Genomic DNA, 19,877 nt, shown 5'->3' on the forward strand with positions numbered 1-19,877 from the left:
CCAACTTCTTGGCTTCTCGATGAGCCCTAGATGCCTCTTTACGCTCTTATATAGCTTGTTTTATTTCCTTGTTCCACCACTTACGTGGTTTACTCTTGCCAATCCAACAATTGTTTTGCCGTGTCCGCCTTATTTCATGCTGCGTAACGTCCACCAGTTCCTTATATTCCCAGACTGCTGTAGGAGAATCCTTAATTTTCTTCTCTGTTGTTTGCGATCTCTGTTATTTGCTCGTCATTCATTTTTAAAAGCTGTGAGGCTATTGGTTCATGCTCTGCGCTAGTATCTCGCCCAAACGTTTAATGGTAAACGTCTATGATCGCTTCCCAGGCTATTTTTTCCCATTTTCGTCTATTATCATTTGGTCTAGTTGTTCGTAGACCATTTCTGAGACTAAAGCGTAGTCGATAAATGACTGCCTGTTTCCGCATTGCCACGTTACCTGTCCACGACACTTATTCTCCCTGTAAACTACTATAAGGTTCTGTTCATCACACAGATCCAGCACTAGAGAGCCGTTGTAATCAGTATATCCGTCTAAATCGTCCATGTGTGCGTTCATATCTTCCACTAATATCACCTGGCCCGATCTACTGAACTGATTAATATCGCTTCTAATGCAATCAACCAATCCCTTATTTTAACACGAAAGTGTTTAATGCCGGGGTCCACCAAGACTTCACTGACGTATTTCCGTCACGGAAATACGTCATAGAACATAATACAAAGAAAGAAACCAGAAGAAAAAGTTCCACAAACATGCAAAATTTGGAAATCGAACCCACGACCTCTCGGTCCGCGACGATAGATCGCCGAGCGTTTAACCCATTGCGCCACAAACGCATTTGCAGAGAGCTACACAGACGCGCCTTATATATCTAACACTCCTCCGTGTACCCGCGCTCTTGCTCGGGGCGGTGCCGCCGCCTACGAGCAGAAAAGAGAAGTACTGCATTATGACACTAACGCGCACCGACAGTGAACGCTTCGATGGTCTCAGCACTACGACTATAGTGCCTAGAATATACATACTAGTGTGCCGACCGCGGGCTTTCCGGTGGCACGGAGAATGATGCCTTCCGCCGGCGGCCACCAGACGGCGATAGCCGTACGGACCGTGCTATGCCGAGCGGCGTCTCTAGCCAACGCGCGCGTGTGCGACAGACGCCAATGGGCTGTCCCAGCCCGTTTCGTTCTGCGGAGCGTTGGTTGAGGTGCAAAGCGTAATCGAAAGAATATGATTTCGTTGCACTTACAAACGATCGTAGCCACAGTTATCATTATAACGCTACACGATACGGGGTGTTTCTGCGAAAAATACCAATAATAAATACGTGGTTTCCGAAGCGTAAATTTTTTCCACAGTAAACTATTATATGCGAGACATGTCCACAAATGCTAAATTCGCACCAAGTTGTATCTAATTACCATAAATTAAATTAATTACCATAAATGACGGTAATTAAACAGGGCACATTTTCATGGGCGACACGCCGTCGACTAATCTTGAAGGAGCGCTCAATGTAGCAATTATTAAAGTGTTTCTCACAAGCGACAGCCGCCAGAGTTAGCCTTCGATCAGCCCTCTTATATTCTTCTCCCACTCGCCAAAACGTTCTGGCCAGTCAACAGGCGCTGAATAATGAGACTTGCTCGTTGTTTGAGCGCTATCCAGTTGTACAATATGGGACAAAACAGGTGCTGTGTTTACGCCTTGTTTTGTGCGACATCTCGGTTCCGTCCGTGAACAGACACAAGTGCGAACCACGCGCACAGAAAGAAACCCAGCAATGACATGCGGAGGCACCACATGCTACTTGCTCGAAAGCTACAACGCGCCGCAACCGACTGCGCTTATGAACGCGCATCCGAAGTGCACCCGAAGCGCAAGTGACGCGTGATGCGCCGCTCGGTTAGCACGGTCCCAAACAGTGTCGCCGTCTGGGGGCCTCCGGCGGAAGGCATCACCGGCGGTGCCAGCGTCTCCCATTGGAAACGCCCGGCGGTCGGCACACTAGTAAGTATATTCTAGGCACTATACTACGACGCCTCGATGCCAGCATTCGAAGGGACGCTGGCATCAAGAAGCACTACCAACGCCACCTAGGTGGCGTTCACCGTACTCAGCACAGCGGAGCGTGGCCTCCGCAATTAGCTCTGAAAATGTTTCTGAAGTTGATCGCGGAGGCTGCAATTACGACGCGCTGTACGCGCTGATTTGACTCGGTGACGATTCAGTTACGTGCTTTGTCTTGCGCGTTGTATTAGTGTGTCAGTTACGTGCTTCGTCTTTCGCGTTGTGCTAGCGTGTGCAGCGTAGTGCAGCTTCCATATGCACGACGGTTGCTCATGGTCATCGACGTTGGTAGTCGTGATGGAGGAGACGTGCCACCAGGCGTCAGCGTGGGTGCATCAACGCCTAAGGGCGCTTTAGCCACAAAACACCAATAGACATTATATATCAATGTGCAATAAACATTACACTACTTCTGTGAAGACACGTTTCACTTTCGTGTTCTATACCGATTCCTATATAAGAGGGATCAACCACATTTATTTTTTTCTGCTATCACTACCTGTCCATAGGTAAGCTACTCCCAGCCACGTCTTTTACCTTACCATGTGCCGCTAATTCATAAATGCGCTTTACATGTCTCGTTTACCCTTCGCCACTTCAGACTTCGCCTAATTAGTACGCCTACTCCTCCGCCTTTCCTTGACCCGGTCATTCTATTGCACCCTTCCCATACAAAATTGTCAATCACAGGCGGCTGCTGCAAATCTCTTAGATGCGTTTCGGTCAAGGCGTACACGCTAATCGCTTCAGCTGCGTTTGAATTTCCAACCATTTTTCCTGCTTGCGACCACCCTGTATGTTAATGTAGCAAATTTTACCTTCTCTATTCTTATCCTTTCTGTGTCTTTTCCTGACTCCTGGTCGTCTAATTCTGCCCTTTACTGGTGTTTCGCTACGTTCAATGCTTAATCTTGCTTGCTGATTGCCTGGGGCCCGCCTAAAAAAGCTACAGCTCGCGCTGCGAATCGATGTCCGACCGGTGTTGCTACCCTTTCGCTAAAATGTATCCCATCACGCACAAAAGCGCCTTAGCGGCCTGTTCGGTGCACTTCTCGGTTGATGTCAATGACCGTAAAATTCATTGCTTTAGCTAGAGTCCAAATTTCTCTGTTCACTGCAAGAATTGCCCTTTCAATTTCATTGCCCTGCCTTTCAACCTCTGGCACCGTGCACACCGCGATTTGCACTTCCTTTGAAACATTCCGCAGGTCGGTGACCCCTTTGGCTATTTGCTTTGTGATCCCTGCTCCTCGTCTGTTCAGTACGTCAATCACTCCGCCCATTATCACCACTACTAGGTTTCTCTCCTCCATGGTGTCCCACATGCGTTCCTTGGCCTTCGCTATAACCTCTCTAATCGGCTTTCCCGGAAGCGCGCTAACCTGGACTCGTTCGCCTGCACCTACCCTCTCTGTTATCGCCGGTTCTACTTTAGGCATGTTGGAATCCCCAACAAAGACTACTCGACGCTTTTCTTCCCCCTCACCACCGAAAGCTGCTCCCGAGGTCACAATGCCCTCCCCTCCTGTCTTATCCTTGCCCTTGTTTTCTTCCGCGGCCGCGTCAGTGGTATCCCACTCGTGACTATCACTGACGGCTCCGCCACTGCCTCCCGGCGTGGCGGGTTCGGCTGTCTCTGCACCCGCATCGGATCTAGCTCCATTCACGGTGCTCGCCTCGATGGGTTCACCATTGCTTTGCTGAATGGTGGCCCTCAGCTTCATCTCTACGTTAACTCCCCGCAGGGGCGCCTGTGTATGCAGGCGTTTGGTGGGTATCGACACCACGGACCCGAGCACATGGGGGTCGGACCCTCCCACGCTTAACGTGCGTGGCTTAGCCGTGTCCGGGGAAAAGGGGATCCTGGGGGTTGAGCCAATGCTGAGTGCTTGGACCTTTATGGCCCCTCGGCGGAGGCAACACACCCCTTTGGCCTCGGCTTCACGTAGACGGCACCCCCGGGCTGACCCACCCGGGGGAAATCGGTAGTTGCCTTTTCCTGTCTCTCTCTCCTTCGAACCTTCGTCTTTCTCTCTCACTTTCCATCTCTCCTGTATTCTCTTCGCTTCGTTTTACTTCCAATTTTCCAGGCAGCAAGGGTTAACCTGGTGTAATCTATCCAACCTTGGGTCTATTATATTAGGTTATAGTGGCTATGTACAGCTGGCGTCTGCGTCTCCTACGGGTCTCGTAGCGTCCCCTTGTTGGGCTCGGTGGTGGGTGGCTGGCATAGCTGCCGAAATCATCGTTACCTTTATGGATTTTGCGTCATTCCCCCGACTCCCTGATCACCCTCATAAACGAGGGCGCACCGAAGAAGTTTTTAAGTCTTTTGGCCGCCAAGTTGATAATTTCCCAAGATTTCATGTTATACATTCCGAGAAAGCAGAAAAGTCAGCAAGAATCGTCTCACTATTTCTGGTTGCGAAATCACTGATGGAGGCTTTTGGCCCAGGCTACAAAGTTTCCAAGCTGGCAAGCGGTGATCTACTTCTTGAACTCCGTGATAAATTGCAATACGAAAAGCTACCCAATCTTGTGTCTTTTGGGGACATTCCAGTGAGTGTCACCCCACACCGTTCTATGAACACCATTCGTGGTGTCATCTCCGATGATGATCTAATGGAGCTAACTGAGACTGAACTTTTGGAGGGATGGAGTGACCAGAATGTCATCAATGTGAAAAGAATTAAGATGAGACGTGATGGTCAAGAGATTCAAACCAAGCATCTAATCCTAACATTCGGCTCAAGTGTACTTCCCGAGATTATCGAGACAGGCTATGTAAAGATCCGAGTCAGGCCCTATATCCCGAATCCCCTCCGCTGCTTCAAATGCCAGAGGTTTTGCCACAGTTCTCAGAACTGCCGAGGCCGAATAACCTGTGCCAAATGTGCCGATGAACATCCATCTGAATCTTGTGAGAACGCGCCACACTGTGTGAATTGTGATGGGGAGCAGGCCGCGTATTCGCGTTCCTGTCCATCTTGGAAGAAGGAGAAAGAAATAGTAACGATCAAAGTCAAAGAAAACATATCATTCAGAGAAGCGCGAAGGCGGGTGTCCTACCTGCCGAAGAATAGCTTTGCCGAAGTGGCGCGTCAGGGGGCAGCGCCACAACGGTTTCCGGCGGCTGTCAGGCCCACACACAGTGAGCCGGCGGTGACGCCATCCGCCCCCTCGGCGGCTGCAGCTAGTGCTGCTCCGCCATCTCAGAACAAGGGGCCATCGACCTCCGGGCTGGTGGCCTCAAGGGTCTCGTCCCACGAGACGAGGCCGTCACGACACACCAACCGCTCGCAAGAGCGCGTGTCCAGCGCCTCGCAAGAGGCGATGGAGACAACAACCGGCCAGACGGCGCCGCCAGCGCCTAAGGAGCGGCGGGAATCTCTCGACCGCTCCAGAAAAGAGAAACCTCGCGTCACGGCGCATGGAAAGGGCACCGTGAGCTAGTCTTCATCTTCTGAACACACAGCACAAACTCCTTTTCAATATGAACACGCAAATATTACAATGGAACGTTAGGGGTCTCCTTCATTCCTTGAGGATGTCAAAGAGCTCCTTCTTAAAAATAGTCCGAGGGTGGTGTGTGTCCAGGAGACGCATCTCAAAGCAGAGAACACAAACTTTTTAAGGCAATATGCCATTTTTCGCAAGGACCGTGACGACGCTACCGCCTCGTCGGGCGGTGTCGCTATAATAGTAGATAAAGGTGTTGCCTGTCGGCAATTAAACCTCCGAACTTCCCTTGAGGCAGTTGCTGTCCGAGCAATACTGTTCGGTAAGCTAGTCACAATTAGTTCGATTTACGTCCCTCCTTGTTATCAACTTTCCAAGACACAGTTTCAAAGCTTCATTGATGAACTTCCTCCGCCATACATAATTGTTGGTGATGTGAACGCTCATAGCCCCTTATGGGGCGACTCTCGTTTAGATGCGCGAGGACGCCTTATAGAAAATTTTCTGTTTTCCTCAGGTGCATCTATACTTAACAAGAAAGAGCCAACTTATTACAGCGTTACACATTACACATACTCAGCCATTGATTTAAGTATAGTATCGAGTGCTCTAATTCCGTATCTGGAGTGGTCTGCTCTCAGGAACCCCTTAGGGAGCGACCATTTCCCAGTTATGCTAAACTTAACAGAACAAGATACATGCTTGCCACATTTTGCTCGATGGAACATGGACTCGGCCAACTGGGAAATGTTCCGAGAGCTTACGTATTTAGGTGGAGATGAACTTGCTGTTTTTGATGTAGAGGATGCTGTTGCATACCTAACAGGTTTCATTATTAGCGCTGCAGCTAAATGTATTAGGCAAACTAGCGGATTAGCTAATAAGCGTCGCATCCCATGGTGGAACGACGAATGTCGAAAAGCGCGCAAAAATCAAAACAAAGCTTGGAGATTGCTTCGCAATTCTCCAACCGCTGAAAACCTCATTAATTTCAAACAGATCAAATCACAAGGCAGGAGAACACGTCGACGTGCAAAGAGGGAAAGTTGGGATAGGTACATCACCAGTATAAATTCGTACACCGATGAAAGAAAAGTCTGGAATCGGGTAAATAAACTAACAGGTCGTGAGTCGCATCCCCTACCCTTAGTAAGTACACAAGGTGATAGGCTGGAAGATCAGGCGGATTGTCTAGGCGAACATTTTGAATATGTGTCAAGCGCATCGCACTATACCGAAACATTCCTGAGAATCAAAGAACGCGAAGAGCGGCGACCCCTAAATCGCAAAGGCTCATCGAGTGAGGCCTACAATTCCCCATTTACTTTAGCTGAGCTTAAAGCATCTCTCGCTTGTTGCAACAACTCAGGGCCAGGTGGGGATCATATCATGTACGAAATGATTAGGTACTTACACCTCGAAACAGTGAAAACACTCTTGTCTCTTTTTAATGCCATGTGGGCGGCTGGCTGTATTCCGTCTTCATGGAAAGAAGCCATAGTGATCCCTATACTTAAACAAGGCAAAGATCCGTCCCTGGCCAGCAGCTACAGGCCAATAGCTCTAACAAGCTGCCTGTGCAAGCTGTATGAAAAAATGATAAACCGGCGCCTAATATGCTTCCTAGAAAATAACAAAATTCTGGACACCTTCCAGTGTGGTTTTCGAGAAGGTATAGTGGTATAGGTAAGGCAGTGTGGTTTCCGCATTGAGGCATATATTAGAGATGCTTTCATACATAAGCAGTTCTGTCTGTCTGTATTTCTAGACCTAGAGAAAGCTTACGACACCACATGGCGCTTCGGAATTCTCCGAGATCTTTCGGCGATGGGTGTTCGTGGCAATATGCTTAACACAATCGAAAGTTACCTCACTAATCGCACATTTCGCGTAAGGGTGGGCAGAGCTTTGTCTAGGTCATTCACACAAGAAACTGGTGTGCCGCAGGGTGGTGTGCTTAGCTGCACACTATTTATTGTAAAAATGAATTCCCTGCGTACAGTCATCCCACGCACAATGTTTTATTCGGTTTATGTCGACGATGTGCAGATAGCCTTTAAGTCATGTAATATGTTCGCCATCTGCGTCGACAGGTACAGCTGGGAATGAACAGATTGTCCAAATGGGCGGAGGAGAATGGTTTTAAAGTTAACGCTCAGAAGAGCACTTGCATGCTCTTTACAAACAAGAGAGGCGTAACGCCTGTCCCAAGTATACAAATCAAAGGAGATGCGCTCTCTGTGAGCAGCGAGCATAAGTTTCTAGGAATCATTTTAGATTCCTAGCTTACATTTATTCCTCATATTAAGTATCTGAGGGCAAAATGCCTGAAGACAATGAACATTCTAAAACTTCTGTCGCGCACAACATGGGGCAGTGATCGAAAGTGTTTGCTTTACTTGTATAACAGTCTTGTCCTCTCACGGATTGATTACGGGTCTATAATTTATAATTCTGCAACGCCAAGTGCATTAAAAATACTAGACCCCGTTCACAATCTGGGTATCCGCCTCGCGACCGGTGCTTTCCGAACAAGTCCGATCCAAAGCCTCTATGTGGAGTCTAACCAGTGGTCACTCCATCTGCGGCGTTCATATAGCAGTTTCACATATTTTCTGAAAGTACAAGCAAACAATGAACATCCTTCTTATTCAACCATAAATGACGTTACCGCTGCCACACTCTTCCATAATCGACCTGCAGCAAGAAAGCCATTCTCCTTGCGTGTGAGGAACCTCAGTGAGGAAATGGGTGTTCCGCTGCTTGATCATCGTCCTATGGCTCCAGTGAAACTGTTACCGCCGTGGCAGTGGCAACTCATAGATTGTGATACATCGTTTGTAGAGGTCACTAAACACGCGCCAGAGGCACACATTAAAATGCATTTCTTAGAGCTTCAATACAAGTACTCGTGTACAGAGTTTTACACAGACGCTTCCAAGTCACATGCCGGGGTATCTTATGCAGCCATCGGTCCATGCTTTTCGGAATCCGGTGTACTGCACCCGGAGACAAGTATCTTTACGGCTGAGGCCTATGCACTATTATCGGCTGTGAAGTATATAATGAGATCAAAACTTCAAAAGGCTATCATATTTACAGACTCCCAAAGTGTCGTGAAAGCATTGAAGTCACTCTGTAAACAGAAAAACCCTGTACTTAATGAGCTCTATTCCATTCTGTGTAAAGCTTATATCTCTAACCAGCATGTGATTATATGCTGGGTGCCGGGCCACAGAGGCATTGAGGGTAATGTTCGAGCAGACCAAATGGCCACATCAGTTACATCTCAGGCGTTACATCTCCCTACAGCTGCTGTTCCCGCAACAGATTTGAAGCCTTTCCTGCGAAAGAAACTGCCAAGCCTCTGGCAACGCGTGTGGGAGGCTGAAACAGATAATAAGCTTCACCTGATTAAACCACAGTTAGGTTTCTGGCCCCCCGTAACGAAAACACGACGAACTGACGTCCTATTCTGTCGTCTCAGAATAGGACACACGTACGGCACCCACAGTTTTTTGCTGACTGGTGATGAACCACCAACCTGTGGTAGATGTGGAGAGAGGCTGACCGTCTTGCACGTCCTGCTGGAGTGTCGGGAAGCCGAAAGAGAGAGAAAGAAACATTTTCCCCTAGCATACCACTATTGTGTTCCTCTCCATCCTGCTATGTTTCTTGGTGAAGAGCCGCTTTTTAGCACTAAAGCTGTCCTAGGCTTCCTGAACGATGTGGTCCTGCATGTTAATAGTCCAATCGTTTCGTAGCGCATCCTCTCTCTAGAGGATGCTGCTGTGATAGTAGTTCAGCATCTATAGCACATGCCTCCAGGCTCTTGCACTTCAAGGGCTCTGTTAAGGCAGAAGTGCTTTTTGAGAACTTTCGCCTCTGACATATTTTAGTATACTATCATTCTTTCACAATGCATCTCTCGTGTCGATAGCACACTTCATTACTTATTGACATATTCTTATTACCTATAGATTTTACACACTTTACAGTGACTATTTAGGCCCCTTTACAGCCATGCCACATCTGTTTTATTTACACCTTATGATTTACTATTCATACCACTGACAAGCCATTATCATCGCCTTGGCGCTCTTTGGCCACATCTGGCCCTTGCGCCAATAAACTCTAACGATCATCATCATCTCTACGTTAACTAGCTTTTCTTCTATCTCCTTCCTCTGCTTCTGCTCGCTTTTAAGTTCCTTTTCTAGCTTTCCGAGCCGCTTAGCTAGCTTATCTTTCTCTTGCTCGAGACGGTCTAGCCGCGACCCTAGCACACACATCCTACAGATAAAATCTGCACCGTTCGCTTCGCGTGCAGACGTACGTAAACCGCGTTTCTTCCAACGCGTAAGAACGCTCGCACTCAGAACGCACGCGTGGGTTTTCCCTAGTACCAACCATCATCCCGTACTAACAAGGCGTAGATGTGACAAAAAAAAATTTTTACCTACTTTTACCTAAGCGAGAAGACCAAGAAAGTGAAAAAGCATGAAAATAACTTATAAAGATTGCTTGGCTAGCAATCTTGGCTAGCAAAGCTTCACTCTCTCGAGTGAAGCTTTGTCGGCTTCACTCGAGAGAGTGAAGCCGACAAAAAGTTATTTTGATGCCACGGATGCGAGCGCCATCTGGATATCATTTTCGCAAGTTAAGTACCCGAGTGCGCGGCTGTAGGTCTGGTATAAATGCTGGAAAAGTGATTTGTGTTTCAGTTTCCCCGTAGCAGAATTATGTACATTCAAATTACAATACGACGCCGAATGGTAAAGTCGTCTTGTACTTAATAGCGCATAAAAAGGGGACGAGGCACAGATGGACGACGCGGACATCTGTGCCTCGTCCCCTTTTTGCCTCAACCTTGTTCGCCCTTGGTTCATATGCCCAGCACCAAGTGTGCTGGGCATATGAGCCAAGGGCGAACAAGCCACTACTGCCATTTTCGTCAGGCCACTCTAAGTTGGTTAAAAGAGGCATCGCAAAGTCTACCCTAATGAATGCGCTTCGCCGCTTATGCCCTCATAAGTGTTTTTCCAGTTTCCTTGCGCAAGAGGAACGCCTCAAACAGGCTGGTTTTCCGCAGTATATTATCACAGCGGTGGCCGAAGGCCTCCTTAAGACCGTGAAGCGCGGGCAAAATGAGCAGTTCGCTTCTCCGGACATCGTTCAAAGGAAGCAGAAACGCTCAATAATACCGTACATCCACGATATCTCACACAGGCTGAAAAAGATTGGCAACAACGCAAATGTAAGCGTCATCTTTTCAGCGCCAAACAAGCTGTCCAACTTGTGCAAGGCCAGCTATTGTGGCTCTTTAAAACCCCGTTGCCAGACAAAGCACAAGGAAAGTCATGTTCATTGTGAGAACAATATCGTGTATGAACTACCCTTGTCGTGTGGCAAAAAATACATCGGCCAAACAGGAAGGTGTATAAATGATAGGCTGCGTGAACACGCAAATAACGTGCGAACTGGAGGAGTGGGCCATCTGGCTTCCCACTGTAGAAAGCATGGGTGCAGTCCCATTTATAAGCAGTGCACAGCGATAGGAAGAAGCCCAATGCAAACAACACGTGAGATCATTGAAGCGGCGAAAATCGCTAGTTTGGACGAAGCTTGTGTTAGCGCGCCTTCAATTGATCTTTCGAAAAAAGAATTAGATTTTTTAAACAAGGTACAGAGGGTGGCGTGATGAAGATAGCATCCTAATCTGTCGCTACAAGAAAAATTGGTTAAAATCTTTTTTAATCGTTTTTTCACCTTTTTCATCTTCGATCTCATCTTTTCCATTACACATGCCACGTTACCATCATGTGTTAAAAAACCAGTACTTATGCGCTTGCGTGCGCTGCTATCTGTTAACTATATATATGTGAAGTGCTTCGTAGAATAAACGATTGTTGGAAGTTAGCGCTGTGTCCGCGTCGTCCATCTGTGCCTCGTCCCCTTTTTATGCGCTATTAAGTACAAGACATGGAATACCAACTCGCCCAATCTTACGCTCTTTCAAGTTACATTTCTAGTACATCGGGCTCTGTTTTATGTTCTACGTTGCATCCTTCCATACTCATCACAGTCATCTCAGCTGCGTTTTGTAGGGCACGCTCGCTCTTGTACTGTCTACAACTCGACCAGATGACGCCGGATGTGCAACGCTTCTGTGGGTACCTTGAACCCTCGAGAGGACATGGACGAAGAATTTGCAAGATTCTGAGATCAGAATGCCTCAGACAAGCGCGGCTTTACAGGGACTTACTGCAGGCACGAGTGTTTCTTCAGGAGAATCAACCTGCGGCAAAAAGGAAAAAGTGGCGAGAATACTCAAGAAGGATTGACGACACTGTGGAAGCCCTCTGGAGACCTCGCCTCAGAGAACTGCGGGCCACACAGAAAAGAAATCAAGGGAACCAGATCAACGCAGTCCACATCGATGGGGACATACAACTGCCTGGGTATGTGAGAGACACCCTGAAGCTGGGACCAAAATTTGCTGTTGAACCTAAGCTGTCCGCTCCTGAACTCTTAACCTTGGTTAGAGACGTTTCTAAACGCGCTGAGGGAAATGAAGTGGGAATGTGCATTTCAGCAGGTGTGGATGTTGTGTCGCGAGCTAAGCCATCCCGGCCGTCAGTGCCCTTGAAACGTGTCAGACATTTCCTTCGCGAAAATAGCTTGGCACTGCTTCCTGCAGATAAGGAGGGTGGTTTCGTTGTCATCCCACACAACTCTTTGAAACAGAAGGCAGATGAGGCGTTGGATTCCGTTTTTCATAGCAGGAATGATGTCTCACTTGCGAAAGTGAAAACGGAAGCTAAGAAGCTTTGTCAGAAATTAAACCTGAGTAAACTGGTTCGTGAGATCGAAAGCAAAAAAGCTGGGAGCCTTGACATGTTTTTTTCGATCAAAACCCATAAACCGGAGTGGCCACTGCGTATTATAGTGTCAGAAAGTGGAACTTGGCAAAAGTCCGTGGGCCTTTTTCTTCAACGTAAGTTGAAATTGCTTGCAGTTAATGACCCTTTTCTGACCAAGAACTCGGAAGAAGTGATAAGTTACCTGAAGACACATGCAGGTAGTAATTTGAACGCTATCTCTATAGATGTAAAAGATCTATATTATTCACTGCCACATGATGAGTTGTTAATATGTGTTCAAGAGGCTATAGATGCTTACGATGAACTCAAGTTTGTTAACACCATCTGCATATCTACACAGGGTTTTCTTGAACTACTGTCTATGTATCTGCGCTCGACGTTCTCCAAGTGGGATGGAAATGTTTATCTCCAAAAACAAGGAATTTGCATTGGTTCCTGTATTGCGCCAATTTTAAGTGACCTTTATCTTGCTCGTGTAAACAGGACACTGGATGCCAGATTAGATAACCCAAATGTAAAGAAGGTATATAGGTATGTTGACGACTACCTTGTACTTCTCGATTCAAGTTCAAGCGGGAGGGTTTTTCCTGATGTTACGCAAGTGCTAGACCTTTTTAATAAGTGTTTGCACCCGCTCACTATCACGCATGAAATGCCTCAAAACGTTACTTTACGATTCCTCGACATAAGAATGTTTTTTGAGGGAGACCAAGTGTGCTGGGCATATGAACCAAGGGCGAACAAGCCACTACTGCCATTTTCGTCAGGCCACTCTAAGTTGGTTAAAAGAGGCATCGCAAAGTCTACCCTAATGAATGCGCTTCGCCGCTCATGCCCTCATAAGTGTTTTTCCAGTTTCCTTGCGCAAGAGGAACGCCTCAAACAGGCTGGTTTTCCGCAGTATATTATCACAGCGGTGGCCGAAGGCCTCCTTAAGACCGTGAAGCGCGGGCAAAATGAGCAGTTTGCTTCTCCGGACATCGTTCAAAGGAAGCAGAAACGCTCAATAATACCGTACATCCACGATATCTCACACAGGCTGAAAAAGATTGGCAACAACGCAAATGTAAGCGTCATCTTTTCAGCGCCAAACAAGCTGTCCAACTTGTGCAAGGCCAGCTATTGTGGCTCTTTAAAACCCCGTTGCCAGACAAAGCACAAGGAAAGCCATGTTCATTGTGAGAACAATATCGTGTATGAACTACCCTTGTCGTGTGGCAAAAAATACATCGGCCAAACAGGAAGGTGTATAAATGATAGGCTGCGTGAACACGCAAATAACGTGCGAACTGGAGGAGTGGGCCATCTGGCTTTCCACTGTAGAAAGCATGGGTGCAGTCCCATTTATAAGCAGTGCACAGCGATAGGAAGAAGCCCAATGCAAACAACACGTGAGATCATTGAAGCGGCGAAAATCGCTAGTTTGGGGGAAGCTTGTGTTAGCGCGCCTTCAATTGATCTTTCGAAAAAAGAATTAGATTTTTTAAACAAGGTACAGAGGGTGGCGTGATGAAGATAGCATCCTAATCTGTCGCTACAAGAAAAATTGGTTAAAATCTTTTTTAATCGTTTTTTCACCTTTTTCATCTTCGATCTCATCTTTTCCATTACACATGCCACGTTACCATCATGTGTTAAAAAACCAGTACTTATGCGCTTGCGTGCGCTGCTATCTGTTAACTATATATATGTGAAGTGCTTCGTAGAATAAATGATTGTTGGAAGTTAGCGCTGTGTCCGCGTCGTCCATCTGTGCCTCGTCCCCTTTTTATGCGCTATTAAGTACAAGACATGGAATACCAACTAGCCCAATCTTACGCTCTTTCAAGGTAAAATCGTACTTTACCAATTTTCTGACGGATTTCATTGTGAGAAATTCAATTTTTGTTCACCGAAGCCTTGCACCACATGGAGGGCCTGCGCGGTCGGGGTGGTTGGGGATCATTTTCTCCGCCACGGACGGACGACGACGCCGGATTTTCTGCGACACGGGGCCCTTAAACAAAAAAGTCACAGGCCTGCGCGGCACACGCAGCAGTCACAACGTAAGCTGGCGGAGTGGCGCAAGTGTAGCTCCAATTTCGGCACCATGTGCACGCACAAGGTCTTCCCGGCAAAATGTATTCGCCTCGATTTTGACGAGAACGATCTGAAGTGTCCGCGCGGCGTCGACGCCGAACTGCGGCTTCTAATGCTCTCTGCACAGCAGTCTGCTGAGCCCACTGATGCCTGGTTGTAGCCGCGCACAACCACGATTCGCTCCTTCAGCAGCGGTTCGTACCTTGCGAGGAGACGCCATAACGTGTACTGAAGAGGTACCCAGAATACGTGTCGCACATCGGGATAGCGTTGATTGCGCACCTCGTCTGAATCGCATCTCGTCGCACGCGGTGGTTGCAGGCACGTTAACTAGATGGCGCCACCATACTGGCAGAGGCTCGGGTCATTTGTGCCTGCGCGCCTGTATAAAGGGAATTTTTCTTCTACCTCATAGCTAGCGCTTGTACCTCATGCCTTCTCATAGCTATCGATGCATTGCTATAACTTCTTTAAAAGCAGCTACTTCTTTTTCAACTGGAGAAGATGGTTTCGGCAGACTATTGCCATGTCCGTCGTCACATAATAGTTTTCCGCGTTTCCTCGATGTCAGGGCAGGCTCGAAGGCGAAAGCTGACGGGAGAAAAACTCAAACTGTTGGCTAGCGGGACGAGCCGTAGACAAACACAGGGTCACAGACGAGGGTTACTATCGGCGAAATACCGACGTGTCGGGTAAAAAAAAGAAAAAGAAAGTTTTGGTTAACAGCGGACGCATTTTTTCAGTTCAGGTCAGTTGCCTTATTTTATGCGTTAAAACGTCGCTTACGTAGCCAAGCTCGTTGGGCCACAGTGACTCCACGCGGGCTGCGTCGACCGCATGGTCGGCGGCGTTCGCCCGCTCTTGGTAGCATGGAGTGTGGTGTGACGAATTCGTGGCGGCGCTTCGCACTCGATTTTTCGTCACGTGAAATTCGTCCCCAAAGTTCGCTCCATGGAGGTTGGCTTTAAAGGTTATGCCTGATGTAGCCAAGGGTTTTGAACGCGCTGCTAGGAATCGCATCGATCTGTTGATTCCATGAAACGTTTGAAGATAAATGAATGCCTAAGTATTTTATTGTGCGTTTATGTGCAATAGTAGCGCCGTTCGTCGAGTAATATGTAAGCTTCGGGTTAGAAGCTCTATAGTGACAGCTGTAGCCTTAGTTTTTAAAAGATTTATTTCCATTTGCCACTGTCTACACCAATAGGTAAGTTTCGCGAAGTCAGATTGCAAAGTGTCTAAAGGGTTAATTATTGGTCTATAAATTACGTAATCATATGCAAATAGTCTAACTGTAGATTTAATGATATTGATGATGTCGTTCACCTATAGCAGGAATAAAATAGGTCTCAATACAGAGCCCTGCGGCACCCCAGATTTCACAAGTGATCGCGGAGAAGAAAATTCATTAGTGTATCGCGTGTGTGTTTTCTGATAACAACGGCAAGCGCGTCAGTTGTGCGACATTCCTGTCTTCGCTGCGCATGTCCTTTCATGTGCACTGCACCCTCTCCCAATGTACGCCATAAAACTGGCCTCAAATAAACCTGGTGGTTCTTTTTCGTCGCAAGCCTGGCTTGACTATCACCATCGGTCACGCCCACACGAAACAATTACAAGTTACACATTGGTACTGGTTAGTTAAAAAGTTACTAATCCACTTCGTAGTCCTACTATTTCTATTAAAATAACCAAGTTTCATTATAATCGGTTATGATCTGCCTTGTCGAAAGCCTTCGTAACATCAATAAATATGGCGTTTATTTCTGATGAGTCGTTAATAGCTTGCTATAAGTCAGGGACTAGATCGAATAACTACGCCTCGCATGAGCGACCCTGCTGTATGGTTAATGAAAAGAAGATTGTGCTGTTTGGTATTTCATAATTGCTGATCATATAATGTGTTCTAATAGTTTACATGAAATACTGGTGAAATGGGTCTGTAGTTACAGGAAGATGAAGGGTCCCGGGACTTAGATTTGAATCCGTCAGGAACGCATTCTGAATCAATAGATTGCTGCAAAAAAGAGGCTAAAATGCGAGATATCACTGCTTTAGTCATTTTCAGTAGTTTTTTACAGATTCCTTCTGGACCGGGAGCCGAGCTGTGAGAAAGACGATCAATAATAGCAGCTTCTATGCTCTTGTAAGTGATTATAATATAATACATGACGGAGGTAACAGAACCGAAGTCAATATTAGAGGGAACAGGAAGTTGACTTGTAAAAACAGAACAAAAGAAAGAATTTAATCCAGTAGTGACCTCTGATGATGCAAGGAACTCGTCTGTCATTATGATGACGGTTTGGGGTTTATTACTTTCCAGAATTTTTTGCGTTTTTTGCTAACTTGTTGGTAATATCATGGTAAAAAAGTTCATCTTTAGCTGCTTCAATTTCGGTTTTGCATAACTTTGTTTCCTATAGCACTTGCAGGCATTTTTCCGTACTTTTATTTCTGTTTATCTCACTGTTTATTTACAAGCAAGAACACATTGCTAAAAGGAAAGACTCAACCTAGAAGTCAGTTATTTGACTTTTCAATATCGGTCTTGCCAGTGTATCAGAGAGCATATAAAATCTGATTTCCTGAAGAATTTCCACCTGCTGCGAGAGATATGCTAATGTGCAGTTGAGCTTTCGCCACGTTACGGCTCCAAGACATGCACTCGTTGAACATAAAGAAAATATACAGGGATTTCAATGTAAGCAACGCACAGTTGGAATACATTTCTCGAGTGGTTTCAATAGACTTGTTTTGCTCCAGTCGCGACGCGTTTCTCATCGTTTGCAACGCACTGGAGACGCCGCTAGATGGGGCCGAGTGTTCTTTGAAGCTGCTTGGGTTATGCGGGAAAGCCGTACGGGTAGTGGCGCATTTTTTGCTTCCTTTCTATTCTCTACCGTGTTGCGAGTCGATTGCTCGCCTCCTGTGCCTGGATTTTACGCTTACGTGCCTTAGTATGAAATCATTACCCAAAATACGGCGTGTGACCAACATACACAGCGGTGCTATCATTCTTATAGCACATTCGATCGCTATCGAGCCAGATGCGGATAGAATTTCTCGGGTGCGGATAGAATTTCTAACTGCAGAAGGAAGCGCCAATCGCAGTCAAGAATTCTCAAGCGGATCGGGCTCGACAGCGATCGAAAGTTGACGTGCGTATTAGGTGTGCATGCAGGCGATCCCGAGCCGCGACAGCTGAAAATATGAACGCGCAATTGAACAGCGCTATGTCGCATCTAAGATTCCTTGTGAATCCAGGTGTGAATGACGCGAGCATGCATTCTTAAATTGTTTGCACTGTGCTGCACCGCTGTGTCGATTCCAGTATAGCTTCGTTGTCGCGCATTTAGTCTAAATGTAGCCGACACACGCGCTGACCAAGGCAATACGTATTCATTGTATGTGTAAAGTTCTTGTGGCCAACTTCTGCAGTGCCATGGTTAGATGAAAAGCACACTTTTATTTCTTGCTACACGCTACAATATTTATGTCGTATTGACATGAGCATGCGATTACTGAAGCGCTGCCATGTGCTAAGTTAAATGTTACAGGTCGTTTCTAAGAATTTTTATACACATGCTCAGATTGCAGCGGATAATGCGAACTAGAATGGCCACCAATTTTGTTACAGCTACACCGCAATTGCAAATAGCAAACGAGCCAGGCAATCAGGCGCATTTTATTGCAATTTATGGTTCCCACAACAGCGACGTCAACTAAACAAAAACAAAAGCACACTAACGAATCGCAATGCTCGAAAGCCAACTAACAGTTGACAAGTTCTGAAGCGACAAAAATCCCTGTAAAGATGAGAAGTGGACGAGACCGGCACAATGGCACCGCTGCTCTGTGGTTATTTATACAAACTTCCAGTCTGCGCTCGTACACCAAGCAAATTTCACACTTCACCCGAGCGTGAAAATGTCTGGTAAATGGTACAACCACGAAAACAAACACTTGTCCTAGGCACGCGCACAGACTGAACCTTGATACAGGCGGTAATATCTCTATGAATCCGAGAACGACATTTATATGGAGCGAGGGACGCGCATATTCAGAGTCGGCCTGTCATGGCCACTGGAGTCCGCGCCGCATAGCAGATTTCGCTCGTGGCACCGGGAAAAGTGCCTCACCATTTTCGGTGAGGTTGCTACAGTTCGGCACGCAGCATCCCGTCATACTGAAAGAGCTGTCATTGGTTCGACAATTCACACATCTCCCGACCAGCAGCATCTAAGCAGCGGCAGAGAACAGTGCCGATGTCAATCGCGCTTGGCCTGCCGGAACCCGCGGACGGTTGGCGTCACCTGCGAAAGTGCTGGTTTCTCCGTAGCGCAGCGTCATCACTTTTGACCACGTGAGAGATCTCGGCTAATAGTGGTGCTGGAATCACTGGAGGCGAAGCGAGCATAAAACAGTGGCACAACTCTATTTGGACAAGCGCTTGGATTTAAAGTAGACGGAAGTATCAACTGGTCAGCAGTAGAGATAAGCAAGAGACGTTTAGAGTATTGCTGGAACAAAAGCAGGGAAGAGACTCGTACGACCGGATCCATTACAGGCATAGGCAGCGCTACAAGGTAGATACAGAAGATTAAAGAGATGTATACAAGAATGCTAGAAGGAAAAAAAGCATCGATAGCATACCTGAGTAACCGAAGCAGGCTAGAAGACGATTTGTCCTTGCCCCGTTTCAAAGGGGATGCCAATCAATCATCATCTTCGCCCAGTGATAACATGCACCTTCCACATGCGCTTGGATTTAAGTGGACGGAGGCATCAACCGGTCACCATACGAGGTTCAGAATATTGGTGGAAGAAAGGCAGATTGATACGAATAGATCTGTTACAGGCATAGGTGGCGGTACAAGGTTTACAGAGAACTTTTGAGGTAGAAAGAAGATTACAAGGAGGGATGTATAGCAAAAAAACTACAACAAAGGACATGCATAGCATACCTTAATAAATCAAGCAGGCTAGATTTGTGACCCGGAAATTTCAAAGGCGATGCCATGATCGAAGCGCGTAAGGGGAGCCCCGCTGCATTAGCCTCATTTCGCTGCGTTGCTTAAATGCTCGTGAGATGGGCCGACATTTTAACGCGATAAGGGCCCGGTATCTCTTCGCTGTAGTTACCGTATTACCGTAGGTACCGTAGGTGTGCAGTATATGCGGGTGTATTGCCAGACCATTCTATCCCTAAAATTGCTCATTCTTACATTCTTGACAAAGGTATTCTACGGAATGTGGAGACTGACAGCCCACAAACAAATGTCATGAAAGAAAACAGCGCATGTTACATCTTCTCAGATATTAAAAGTGCGAAACAATAATAAGAGGAACCTGATGTAATTTTTGCGGCGTAGCTG

This window comes from Dermacentor silvarum, chromosome 3 (genome assembly GCF_013339745.2).
Source record: "Dermacentor silvarum isolate Dsil-2018 chromosome 3, BIME_Dsil_1.4, whole genome shotgun sequence".
In the NCBI taxonomy this organism is placed as follows: domain Eukaryota; kingdom Metazoa; phylum Arthropoda; class Arachnida; order Ixodida; family Ixodidae; genus Dermacentor; species Dermacentor silvarum.